At 39.5% G+C, this 12,260-nt stretch overlaps 1 long non-coding RNA gene across 1 annotated transcript in view; it reads left to right on the top strand.

The window, feature by feature from the left end:
• The first annotated feature begins 10,625 nt into the window (after positions 1 to 10,625).
• LOC114007896 (uncharacterized) overlaps positions 10,626 to 12,260 on the top strand; it is a 5,077-nt gene continuing 3,442 nt past the window's right edge. Inside the window, exon 1 of the long non-coding RNA XR_003549474.1 lies at positions 10,626 to 10,713. This is a non-coding gene — a long non-coding RNA (uncharacterized LOC114007896). The remainder of the gene's footprint in view (positions 10,714 to 12,260) is intronic.

The raw sequence follows: 12,260 nt of genomic DNA, 5'->3' as shown, positions 1-12,260 counted from the left end.
CACATTTTAATACTGTCAGCTTAGGTCTAATTTCACAGAATGTGACCCCTAAGCAATAATAAATGAAAGGTTAAACAAAGGTGCATTTCCCTAGAGAATTTTATGTGAGCAGGCCTGGTAGACAATAGCAATGAAACACTGAAAGGTCAGATATAGGCATCCTTTTTCTTTACTTTTTTAAAAACAATTATTTTATTGAACTTCATTAATTTATTTATTTTGATTTGACCAGAGAGGACAGAGTGAGAAAGTGAGAAAGCAAGCCACCAGGTCCAGGACTTGAACCAAAGTCGGCCATGTGGGAGTCCAGTATGTTTAACTACCATGCCACCTGCCTTTTACCCTCACTTTTAAGTTTCAAATTATTTTTTAACATTATCAGATTTTCTATTTGCTGGAATGACTGCTTTTTCCACTTTTGACAAATCTCATCAACATTTTTCTAAATTATGAGTTGGCTATTTGTATTAGAGTCCAATGAGAAAGTGGAAAGCATATTACTTATTTTATTTTAAAAGTATTTTATCCAGAGAGTGCATGTGCTTGCTAGAGAGACAGAGAGAGAGGGAAAGTGGGAAAACACTCCCCCATAGGGGATAGTCATGCCACAATCCCTTCCCCTCCATTTCTCCCTCCATTTGGGACTATGGCACATGCACTTGGAGGGTTTTTCAGGCTGCTGGGTTTGGGACTTGAACAGTGTAGTCAGCCATGTGGAATCCAGCTGCCTCACCCACCCACAATACCAGCTGGCCCCATACCAATTATAGTAACAAAATTTAATATAAGGAATTGTTTACCAAGTATTAGAAAACTGCAAGGGTAAAAAGAGAATATTAAAATATCACAGAAACAATACACTTAGGAAGTGATTATCATTCCCAGTGGGAGAAATAAAGGGAACAGGCTAGATTATTAAAATTTAGAACCATGGGGCTGGGACTGGACAAACTCAGAGAAGGGAGCCAGATCTCTGCAGAGGGGATGTGGCTGGGTGGTGATGACACCACCACGGGGCTGAAGCGAGGCTGCTTCTGGCAGTGTGGACAGCCTGCCAACTGGAATCAATTGCTAGGACTAGAAGACAGTGCCACTGCCCAGGTGAAGAGCAGTTTCCAGGGTGACACTGACAACAATAGGCTGCAAACAAGTACCTGTATCTCAGCATTGCCTATTCGCAGGAGCTATCAGAGAGAAAGCAGACAAACTGTGATTAGTGTGAGGGGAGTTAAAAAAGTTCAAGGAAAAGTGGAATTAAAATACAAATTTATTTTGGTGCAAAAAAAATGAAATTCATGCATTTTTTTCATAATATGCATTTCCATGAACTTTTAAAGATACCTTATATTACAAAGGAGTACATATCAGGGTGAGTTTGAGGCTGAGGATAAAGAGCTTAACAGGCTTTAACTAGAACATTCATAATTAATATGTTTGCTGTGTAGAAAAACCTGGACTTTGGGGTCAGACAGGCCTGGTTTTGTATCTTAGTTCAAATGTCTATTAGTGTGTTATGCTGGGCAAATACTGTATTGTATTTCTTTTCTCTAAGGCTCTCTTTCCTTATATGAAAATAGAGACAAGAATATCTATCTCATAGGGCTTTTGTGAGCATTTAATGATGATGATGCATAAAAATAACCCAGCATGGTGTTAGAGCCAGGGTCAAAATCTATACTGTGGTATTTCAGAGCGTATGATTTTTTTTTTATTTTGCCAGAGGGCATATGCTCTGGTCAGAGAGAGACAGAGACAGAGAGAGGGACAAAGCATCCCTTAACGGGACATGGTAGTGCTACAATCCTTTCTCTGTTCCTCCATCTGGTTGGGATTTGGGGCACACACACCTACATATGTAGTATGAGTTCAGTTCCCATATCAGGAATTCAAACTGCACAGTCAGCTAGCTATGTGGGATCTGACTCCCTCAACCTAGTAGACCAGGGGGCCAGTCCCAGGGACTATGCTCTTGGTGACTATAAACTGACTTTTCAATTTATTAGATTGTTAGGAAATCATGATGCATTTTGACATAGACATAGAAAAGTACATCATGAGTTTTATGATGACCTAATACAAGGAGAAACAACTGACAAATTAAAAAAGATGTAATTTTAGGAGTGGAAGTAGAGTGTGCCTGGTTACAGAAGGACAACGCAAACAGTCCTTGTGGTGATGAAACTATTCTGTCCCTTGACTGTCTTGTCCGGTTGACATATAAAAGTGTACAGGGGATAGCAATATGCAAATACGCACATGCACTAGTGTGAGTAAAGTTGGGAAAATCGGAATAAGAGTACCTAATAGAATCAATGTCAATATCCTGGTTGTGACATTACACTATAGTTTTAGAAAATGTTACCAGTAGGGGAAATAGCCATGTGTGCAAGGGGTCTCTGTTTATTATTTAACTGCCTGAGGATCTAAAGCTCAATTAAACAATAATGATATAGTTAATCATTGAGACTACCTTCGACTGTACAATTAATATTAACTGTGTGATGAGAAAAATACCAACCACGGACATATTCATGTGATACCAAACATCTTAAGCCATGTTTCTGGGAATATATAAATAAATAGTTTGAAGTTTGAAGCTGTTGGGCCAAAAAGAACGACTGAAAAACGCCCTGTAGGGGCTGATTTCTTACTTCCTTCTCACAGTCTCTGTCTCTTTCCAGCAAGCACATGGTGCCCTAAGGCCAAAAAAAAAAAGTGAGAAAAAAGTGAGGGTCTTTTATACTAGTAAAAGGGTACAATACATGTACTTTGCTTTGAAAGAATCTACATAGGGCAAAGATAACAGAGAACAGTCATGGGCATAGGACTATGTCCATTATCAGAAGCTGCTTGAAGCAAGTTATTGGCAGTTATGGTAGTTTATTGAGTAAGATTTGTGATCAGCCTAAGGGAGACTGCAAACCTGGAATTATCTTGAGAAAGAATGTCTTGTGACAGTCAGCTGTGTAGCCAACTATCAAGCTGGCTGGTCTATCGTTCACCTTTCTCTTAGTTCTCGGTCCTTTTTATATATATATATACGTATACACTTTATATATATATAATATGTATATATAAAAAAACATATATATAGTTATAGCAATCACTTTTCTGGATAAAATTTAGTTCCACAATGCCAATGAGTTTAACTTTATGAATATAAGAAAAAAGCTATATTGTCTTCAAATGATATTTTGACTTTTCAAAACTGAACAGATCCAATATTTTGAAAGATTTGGAACACTCTCCTAAAACATAAATGAAAGCTTAAAGCAACATAAATTTTTTAGACTCCATCCATTTTACCCCATTTATTGAAAGTAAAACATAACTGAAACAGGCTCCAACTTACCAAAAGAGTTCTACTTGGCTCAAACCATCCAGAGATTTACTTGGTTGTCCACATCAGCTTGAGTTTGGACACAGCCTGTAAACGGAGATTTAGTCATTATTTGGAATGTCAGGATGAAGTGACATTTCAAAGAACTCAGCTGGTTTCACAGATAAGGAACTTTTACAGAAGTATATGTCAAAAAGAGCTTGCCAAACAGCTGAGGTAACACACGAAGCCCAGATGGTTTCCTGTAGTGCCTTATCCCCTCTCTCTGTGGGTTTGTTCTTAAGCAAGTTACGGGGCCTTTACTTGGTTTGGGTACCTTCCTACTATGTGACTGGTTGAAGTAATCAGTTGTTTTGAATCAGTTGCCCATTCCCTAGGACTGTCCTGTGATTGAAGACGTATCTGAACTACTTTCTTGGCCTGTATCAAGTTTACCGGCCCAAGACATGATTGACAAGAATAATAAAAACACAGGTCAGATTTTGGTAGCCAAAGGAAAATGAGGATCATTTTGAGAATTCATTCCTCATCCCTACTATGCCAGACGCTGATGCTGCATCTGCCTGTTGGTTGGACTCGGGCCATCTCTCCCACCACTACGTGCTTCCCTCAGATGCCAGAAGGGAGGGAATAAAGATAAACTCTTTGCCTCATCTAGTCCCCTCTCATTTGGTAGTCAACCGCTTATGATATACGAAGCCACAAAACCCTATCATTGAAATGTAGTCAATGTTTTAGATAAAATATGGCTGTTTTGAAAAGGAAAATCAAATTCTTTTATTGGGTTTATAGACTTAGTAACTTGTTTTGAACCCTACACAATTAAAATGATTGTATTCTGAGCAGAGTGGGTGTTGCACAAATTCTTGTTAATCATCTGTGATAAGAACTGAGTAGGAAAAAAATCCACACATGGAACTATCTTGGTTGCAATTTGACAAAGACAGTTCGCTTTAATAAAAAAGAAAAAAAATCTCTTTTAGAAGATATGTTTATATTACTGATTTTATTTTAATTAAAAATCTTCCGTCTGTATAGCAAGAGCTATGAATATAATCTCAGAACTTTCCAAAATACCTTCCACTTGTGGTATGAGGTCAAACCACCAAAAAAGACAATGGAGTGGATTGATGAGCAGAAGAGAAAATTGCATGCATGTCTGGGCTTCTTCCTCTCAGGCTCCCACGAGCTCTGCTAAAAGGAGGCTGCCAATGGTGTACAAAGGTCTGCCCTTGGCTGCAAATAACTGTGCTATTCTCAGGGCATCAAGCACTCTATAAGGCAAGAAAGCCAGTGTATTTGTGAGTTGAGAAACACAGTTGTAAAAGAATTTCACATTCCAGCAAAGAAGTTTCTAGTGGACCATATTAAGTCAGAATAGAGTTAGAATTAGATAATGCCTTTATAAAGGTGCATGTGTTGAAAGTGGGCAGAAGGCTAGAACTGACAGTGCCATTCTTCCGGTCTATACCACATATAGGCCACTTGGTTTGGCCTTCATCCCAGCATGCAGAACCCTCTCCTAGTCAGCTGTGCTACCAATGATGGCTACCACAGTGGAAAGACAGGAGGAAGAAATCCATGCCTTACCCATCAATCCTGGAAGACAGGTAGTAAGCCCAACAAGCGTCTTTACAGACAAAAGTCAGAATGTTAACAATAATCACAAAGTGAAGGCAAAGTTATCACAAACGATCTTTTTTTTTTTTTTTTTCTGGCATCATGATCATAGTTTTCTGGAAGATGTCCAGATCAAAAGTTGATGGGGGCAACTGTTGTGGATATTCATCTGGAGGAAATCCTTTCAAGTCAGCATATTTCCTGACGTTTCTATTTTTGCTGATGGTACCATCACTTTCCTATCATCCAGCCTTGACATCTCAGAAACACACCCCAAACTCTTTCATCACTTGCTACATGTAATTAGCCAGTGCAGTCAATATACTCCTTTTCTCCTGTCATAATATTCTTGTATCTGTACCTGCTTTTAGGTTTATTCCCATTGTCATTCTCTCACATCTAAATATGGCCTTGACCCTTTTTAAATCTTATTTAAAAAGAGAGAGAGATGGAGGAGAATCTCTTCTCCTCCATTTCTCCATCCCATCGGGATTTAGGGCATGTAATCACATGTGCTCGACATGATTTTCAAGCCACTTAAGTCAGGATTTGAATGGTATGTTTGCCCATGTGGGATCCAGCTCCCTTAACCACTATGTTACACAGCCAACCCAGCCTGGGACTTTTAACACACCAATTGTTCCCCTCTGAAAACTCAACTTCTGAACACCATTACAGCATGTCACTCACTCATTCAAAAGTTTTCAGTGGCACATCCAACATACTATTAGATAACGGTCTAAATTCAACCAAGCATCCACAGGCTATAAAAATCTGGCCTTGGAGTTACACTTCCAATCTTATCTTCCTATGAATTATGCATTCTTTCCAAATGAGCTTATTGCTGTTCCTAAAACATTTGACTCATTTCTATTTCCTTGGCCTTTCCAACTCTGTAGTCCTGCTTGAAATGCCTTCCCTCATTCATGTCTCCTGGTATTCTTGGTAAAGTAACTAACACTGCCATTCTTCTGGTCTATACCCCATATAGGCTAGTTAGTTTGGCCCTGATCCCAGCAGGCAGAACTCTCTCTCCTAGTCAGCTGTGCTACCAGTGACAGCTGGATTTAGCTCTTGCCTCCCCAGCTAAATATCATAGTAGATACTGAGTTAATCCTGAAATTTGTGTTCTTAGTTTTGGAGAACTTCTTTCCAAATGTATGTAGGGTTTTTTTGTTTGTTAGTGTTTTTTTTTTTTTTTTAAGCTTCTATTTTTGAAATTGTAGCAAAATTATGGAGTCCAGGTTGTGGTCACTTATTGATCTTCTTCCACTATCTATATATTTGGGGACCTGGTGTGCTCTGAATGTAAATGCTTCTATATTTTATATAATTTTATCATAGGTGAAAATACTGAAATATGGAATATTTTTGCTGAAAACAATTAAAGAAACTTTCTTGTATCTTGTTGTTTTTTTTTTTATTTAAATCAGTTTTATTTAAGAATTTCCAACATTGACAACTCTTATAAAAAGCATCCAGCACAGGACACAGAACTGCAGCAAACAGCATTCTTAATGGGTAGCTAACAGACATTAGAACTTCCACCCTTCTTGGAGACACCTGAGCTCACTGGTGAACTCTGCTTCCACATACTCCTGCAAAGCACACTACCAGCTCAGTCCATGTCTCAACCCAGCTTCAGTTCACATTGCCACACTTACATGTCAGAAACAGAAGAGAACACACACCATACAGCATTCACAGCAGTTGACAGAAGGGTAGGGGAAATACAAGTATCATTTCACTTAACATATTCAACTAATGTGGGTTATCTAAGAACAAAACTCACTGAAAGTTTTCCAACAGAAGTGGATGTCCTTTGAATGCAAAAAACATTCGTACATTATTTGCTATCATTGCTCTCTGCACACTCTCTCACCAAAGTCACAGGATTGAGAGACGCATCTCGCCAAGTTAAAAAATATCCATTATGCACCACCAAGTCTCTGCACACACTCTCCTTTTCTCGCTCATACTAGCCTTTCATGCCTCAGCACCACCATCAATCCCACACAAGGTTTCAAAAGTATCTTGTTATTCAAAGTGAGGTTCACAGATAGGTAGCATCATATCATCTGGGAGCTTGTCAAAAATGTGGAATCTTGGGCCTACCAATTAGAATCTGCTTTATTGCAAGATACAAGTTGATTTTTGTGCAAGTAACGTTCAAGAAGCACTAGAAAAATCTCTACTTTGAGATCCAGTGTGACAGCATGACAAGGTGAAAAGAAGAAGGCAGCGTGAGTTTACAAAAATTATTCTGAAATAAAAACAAGAAGTGTATTTCATATTATTTACTAGTTGGTGATTCTGGACAATTTACTTCAATATTCTGGGTCACATTTTCTCATCCTTTAAATGGAAATAATAACTCCCTATTGTTTTATGGGGTGGTTGTGAGGTTCAAAACAAATCCTTAAACAAACATGTGAAAGTGATTACAAGAAAAAAAATCATGTAAGGTATACATATATTTTAAAATCATTATTATTGGTGTCTTCTTACATTGCTCTTCTCGGGGTCACATAGCTGGTCTGTGGCTGAGCAAGAACCACGACATGGCTCTTCGGCTTCCTGGTCCAGTCCACACTGAGTGAGGCTCCCATCAGCATAAGCTCTGCAAGGCCTTTGGCACTGCGAAAAGCAGCTGGAACAATCTTTTGAGAAAAGAATTTGACAATTATGTCTCAAGAGCCTTTAAAATGTGTCATTACCCTATGACCCAATGTTTCATTACGAGAAATCCATCTTAAGGAAATAAACTGAATTGCACATGAAGAATTTCAAGTAATTATATTCCCTACGGATTTACTTGTAATAAAAAAAATCTGCAAACAACCTGAATGTCCAACAACAGGGAATGGTTAAACAAATTATAAAATAACCATAGGATAGTACATTATATAACTAACTATTAAGATTTTTGTTTAAGGACCAGCAGTTGGTGTAATGGCTATGTCGTTGGACTTTCATGTAGTCGACTATAGTTCGAGTCATGGATATGGTGGCTTAAACTCACACTGGATGCATGTGCATATGTGCCCAAGATCCTGAGACGAGAATGAAGGAGAAGGGATTGCAGTGTGGCCAACCCCTTTGGGGTTGCTTTCTGTATCTCTGTCTTTCTGGCTAGTGCATGAGCCCTGTAGCAAAAAAAATAAAAAATAAAAAATAAAAAAAATTTTTGTTTAAAAAGAGTTTTTAAGGACATGGGAAAATGTTTGATATAATATCAAGCCAAAAAAGAAGGTAGATCATAAAATTATATTTTAAGTATGATCTCAACTATGTTTTAAAAAAGTGTGCGAGGAGGTCTATAAATAATCATAGGTCAGTATTAATACTGCTTGTCTCTGAGCACTGGCATTTTTTTGGGTTTGTTTTTAATTTTTTTAAATTATTATTTATTTAATTTTATTTTTTCATTTATTTTTTTAATTTGACCAGAGAGAGACACAGGGAGGGAGGAGGGACAAAAGAAACTGCCAGCTCCCGGACTCGAACGGTGGTCAGCCATGTGAGAGTGTCCAGCACCTTAACCACCACACCACCTGCTGGTCCCTGTTTTTCGTTTTTTAAGACAATATTTTTGAAGGGACCAGCAGATGGTGTAATGGTTATGTTGCTGGATCCCACATAGTCAGCTGTGGTTCAAGTCTCAGACGCAGTGGTTTCAAACTCAGGTCAGGTGCGGTGCATGCACGCCCGCCCAAAATCCTGAGAGAAGAATGGAAGAGAAGGGATTGTGGCATGGCCTTCCCCCCTGTGTGGTGGTTTCTCACTTTCTATCTCTGTCTCTCTCTCTGGTGAGTACATGCACCTTATAGCAAAAATCTCTCAAAAATTATTTTTTTAAAGCTTATTTATTTATATCATGAACAAGAGAGAGTGAGACAGAGAAAAAAGAGAGAGAGTCAACACCTCCGATGACGTCTTGACACCACAATCCACATCCAGCTTCAGCCAGCTTTGGATCATGGGTATGCACACAGACATGTTTGCCTTTTAAAACACAAATGAGATTATTCTATTCATGCAGTTTTGTTATCTGCTTTTCCTTTTTTTTTTTTTTAAATTATTGCCAGAGGGCATATGGCTTGCCAGAGAGACAGAGACATAGAAACAGAGAGAGAGAGAGAAGAGGTAGAAAGCATCCCCTCCAGTTGTGCACAGTCATGATGCAATCCTTTCTCCTCCATTTCGCCATCTTGTCGGGATTTGGGGTATGTACCCACATGTGCTTGACTTTTTCTTTTTTCTTTTTTTTTTTTTAAGAGAGATTTTTGCTAAAGGGCATGTGTACTTGCCAGATAGACAGAAAGTGAGAAATCACCTTCCAGGGGGGTGATTGTGTTCTCCTCCTGGGATCTTAGGCATCAACACACACATGCCTGGCATGAATTTGAAGCCACAGAGTCTGAGACTCCAACCACGGTAGGCCATGTGGGAGTCCAGCAATGTAACCACGATGCCATATGCTGGTCCTGCTTGACACATTTTTTAAGCATCCAGGACTGGGACTCAGACTGCACAGTTGGCTATGTGGAATCGGGTTTCTTCAACCAAAAGGCCAGTTTTCCTTTTTGACAATATATGATAGACAGTTTACATTTCAATAAATACATATCTATATCATGTTTCTTAATAGCTATGGAGTTTATACTGTATCTATTTGTTTGTTTATTCAATAAAATCAGATGTGTGTAAAGGCCAAACTCTGAACTTGATTCTGGAGATGCATTCAAAGATAAGCAAGTCTTTGCAATATGAACTTACTTTAATTCATTAATTAAACCCCTAGAGCTGGAAAGCACTATTACTTAATTTTCAGGGCCCACCCCACGATGCAATGGGTAAGCGCTATGCACAGGGAGCCAGATCTCATATGGTTGACCACAGTTTGAATCCTGACCTCAGTAGCTTGAAAAACATGCTGGACAACGTGTGTATGTGTGTCCCAAAGCCTGATGGGATGGAGAAATAGAAGAAAAAAGATAGTGGCATGACTGTCCCACTGGGGAGGTGTGCTCTCTCTCTCTCTCTCTCTCTCTCCGATGAGTGCATCCACCCTTTGGAAATTTAAAGAAAAAACTATGATGAATATATCTACCTATATTTTTATGTGCTTACCTGAATATAACCTTTGAATAAGTTCCTAGAAGTGTTCATTACTTGATCAAAAGGAAATATATTTTAAAGAATATGGGTCATCCTTTAGATAAGTTGGTCCAACAGATATGCCCATCACAGTGCCTATTGTTACATATTTTTGCCAGCATTTGGTATCAGGAAGTTGTTTTGTTTGTTTGTTTGTTTAATTTTTGCCTATCTGATAGTTGAAAATAAAAAGTAAGTAAAATAAATGTTTTCCTATCTCTTTTGTAAACTGACATCTCATCCCAGAGCATATCCTCTGTCCTGGGATGTTCACCTTTTCCTTAGTGACTTCTATAAAGAAATTATTATGTATCTTACAAATATTTCCAGTGTTTCTCTCTTTGGACTTCGTTTGTAGTATTTTAAAACCAGACTGAAGTTGTTTGTTTTTCCCACATAGACCAATTTCTGTGTGACTTAGTCATAGCTTTTAATGATTAATGATTAACAAGCCTACTTACTTGAAAGATTTAGAAACAATCAGGACACAGATTTCTGTGGGTAGAAACACTGATGTCAACTTGCGGATCTCCTGTTGAATAAGTTCCTGGCATGGAAAGAATTGCGGTTCTTGGGAGAGTTAAGGAAGGAAGGTAAGTGACCTGAAATTTTGTTTCTTGGTGTGAGGGGTAGAGGAGACTGGTTTTTGCTGAGTGGAAAATGTAAGATGAGTGGTTTAAGGAAAGGGAAAAGATTAGCAGCCAGGCTGGCTGGAAGAGGTCTGGGGAGGAAGATGGGGTAAAGCGAAAGAGATGTGGTGGCTGTGGTAAGGAGGGGGAGATTTGAGCAAAGGAAAAGGTTTTAAGATCATTTTTAGGAAGTTTGTCAGTATGATAATCAGCTCTCACAAAACCTGCAATAAAAACCACATTATATGTCATACGTGAAGTTGGGCTTGCACGTATTTTCAGATGCAGAAGTAGGGGACAGATCTGAAGGCAGGCTCGGGGAATACAGTGCCATGTGCCACTGCCTGTGGCCCATTGAGGTTGCCTTCCTGACATCCATTTCACTACTAGACGCGAGTTTCGCCATTCAGGCAGCTCCTCCTCTCTTGCCGGGGGTCAGTTCAGAAATCTGTGCCAATGAGATGTCGGGAAACTTTCTAAAAAGGGAAGTGTCCTTCTTGCTGAAAAAGGACAGGGAAGCATGTTGTCTCAGGTCATGTGGCCTTGAGGGGAACTAGCCTTTGACAGTAGCTGAATGGTGGGGTTGGTGTAGGGAGGGGAAGGAGAGGGCAAGAAGCTGAGTCCCTAAAGACGTCGTTAAAACACTGAGTCTGCCAGTCTTGAATTCCACCCTCCCTCTAGTTTTCCTGTAATGTGAAATAGTAAATATTATTGATCTTTTTTTTTTTTTTTTGAGAGAGAGAGGGGTTTTTGCTATAGGGCATGTGCGCTCACCAGAGTGATAGAGACAGAGACAAAGCGCCCCCTGCCCCCCGGGTTGATGGCCATGCCACAATCCCTTCTTCTCCATTCTCCTCTCGGGATCTTGGGCACACATGCACACACACATGCCCAGCGTGAGTTTGAAGCCAGTGGGTCTGGGACTTGATGAATGGTGGTCAACTATATGGGAGTTGAGCAACATAACCATTATGCCATCTGCTGGTCCTGTCTCAATTTTTCAAATTTTTAATCTGTGTCCCAGGCTTCTTTATTGAAGAATAAAATGATGGGGGGACCAGCAGTTAGCGTAATGGCTATGTCGCTGGACTCCCACGTAGTCGACCGCAGTTCGCATCCCGGATCTGGTGGCTTAAACTCATGCCGGGCGCGTGTGAGTGCGTACCCAAGATCCGAAGAGGAGAATGGAGGAGAAGGGATTGCAGTGTGGCCATCCCCTCTGGGGAGTGATTTCTCGCTTTCTATCTCTCTGTCTCTCTCTGTCTGTCTGGCAAGCGCACGTGCCCTATAGCAAAAACCTCTCCAAAAAAAAAAAAAAAAGGAATAGAATGATGGGTGTTATCAGGATAAAAATCAAGAACACGATTTAACTTCAATTTCCCTCCAACCAGTTTCTTCAAAACGCTACCTCCACCTTTTATACTCCCAATGCCTTGCTTAGTGAGTGAATAACTTAATCCCCAAAGCCTTGGTGCCTGTTCCATGTTCTCACATTCCTTCTCTCTCCCCTT

The sequence above is a fragment of the Tupaia chinensis genome, unplaced genomic scaffold (genome assembly GCF_000334495.1).
Source record: "Tupaia chinensis unplaced genomic scaffold, TupChi_1.0 Scaffold000251_1, whole genome shotgun sequence".
In the NCBI taxonomy this organism is placed as follows: domain Eukaryota; kingdom Metazoa; phylum Chordata; class Mammalia; order Scandentia; family Tupaiidae; genus Tupaia; species Tupaia belangeri.
Note: the sequence above shows the minus strand (reverse complement) of the source record. Positions and strands in the feature narration are given on the sequence as shown.